Genomic DNA, 1,716 nt, shown 5'->3' on the forward strand with positions numbered 1-1,716 from the left:
AGAGACCTGGGCATCAGCATGTGTAGTGATGCATTATTTCACATGCACATTGTCAAGTTGACAGCAAAGTGCAGACAACTGGCAGAGTGGATACTGAGGATATTCTGAACAAGGGATCAAAAAGTCATGATGACTCTATGGAAGACATTTGTTTTGAGCCTCCTAGACTATTGCTCTCAGTTGTGGTCACCACACAGTGTCAAGCAGACAGCAGAACTCAGGAAATTCAGCGTCACTATACGAAAAAGATCACCACAGTCCAGCAGATGAACTACAGGGAGCGACTAAAGGCACTAGGTCTCTACTCCCTGGAGCGCAGGCAGGAGAGATATGTAATAATTTACATATGGAAAATACTGGAAGGACTGGTACCAAACTTTGGTATAAAGTGCTCCACGAATGCCCGCACGGGTCGCCACTGCATAGTACCAAGGATACCGTCCACTGCATCTCACATAAGAACAAGATACTGCAACAGCCACGGTTTCAGAGGACCTGCAAGACATGGACATAGAGGTCATCAGAACAAAACTCGACACTTTCCTCTCCACGATACCAGATGAACCAATGGCTCGAAATGAGACACAGTTGAGGGCAGCGATGTCAAATTCTCTTATACACCAGATGTGCTATCAAAACTCTTGATTGGACTATATCAGATGGAGAAGAGCCATGCAAGGAACATGAAGAGAGCAAAGCATAAAGACAGAAAATCATGGTGGTGCTCCAGCATGACCACAGCCACTTGGCTGAAACCCATAAATAAATAAATATATATAATATATATATACAATATATATATTATACTTTGATACGCATGTACAGCCATCTGTGTATGTGCATCTGAGCACACATATGTGTACTCGTGGTTATGCTTTTGTATCCATGTATATCTGTATATAGTAATGCATACATGCATATGCATGTATATATGAGTTTTTATGACACTTTATATGGATTTTAATATACTTTTTGTATGTTTTTTTTATGTGCTTTATATTTTTTTTTTTTTTAATTTTATATTTGTATTTAAATTTTGCAAAATTCATGAATTGAATTTGTAAATCTCTGAAGAAGCCTAGTGAACCATGCATGTACCCCCATTACATCATTTTCATCTACTAATTACGTCAGCGTACTGGAGCAATAGAGATAGAATGGGGCATGCCAACGCTAGGCCGAAACAAGCGTAAGATTTTGTCTCTTCTCCAATTGCTAGATGTCCTTTATATTTGAAATCTTAGTTGTTGATATGACATGGTATGTCATAAGTGTCTGTATACTGTCTTTTTTGTCATTTTGGTTATAAAATAAACAGACTAATCAACGGAATAGTGTCTGCAAGTTGATGAGTACCTCATATATATATATATGATATATATATTTTTTTCTTTATTTTCTTTCAGTCATTTGACTGTGGCCATGCTAGAGCACCGCCTTTAGTCAAACAAATTGACCCCAGGACTTATTACTTGTAAGCCTAGCACTTATTTCATTGGTCTCTCTTGCTGAGCTGCTAAGTGACGGAGATGGAAACACACCAGCATCAGTATATATACATGTGTATATATATATATATATATATATATATATATGCATATACATGTATATATACATATATATATTCATATATTTATATATATATATATATATATATATATTCATATATATATACATATATGTATACATATATATATTCATATATATACATATATG

This window comes from Octopus bimaculoides, chromosome 9 (genome assembly GCF_001194135.2).
Source record: "Octopus bimaculoides isolate UCB-OBI-ISO-001 chromosome 9, ASM119413v2, whole genome shotgun sequence".
Lineage (NCBI taxonomy): Eukaryota > Metazoa > Mollusca > Cephalopoda > Octopoda > Octopodidae > Octopus > Octopus bimaculoides.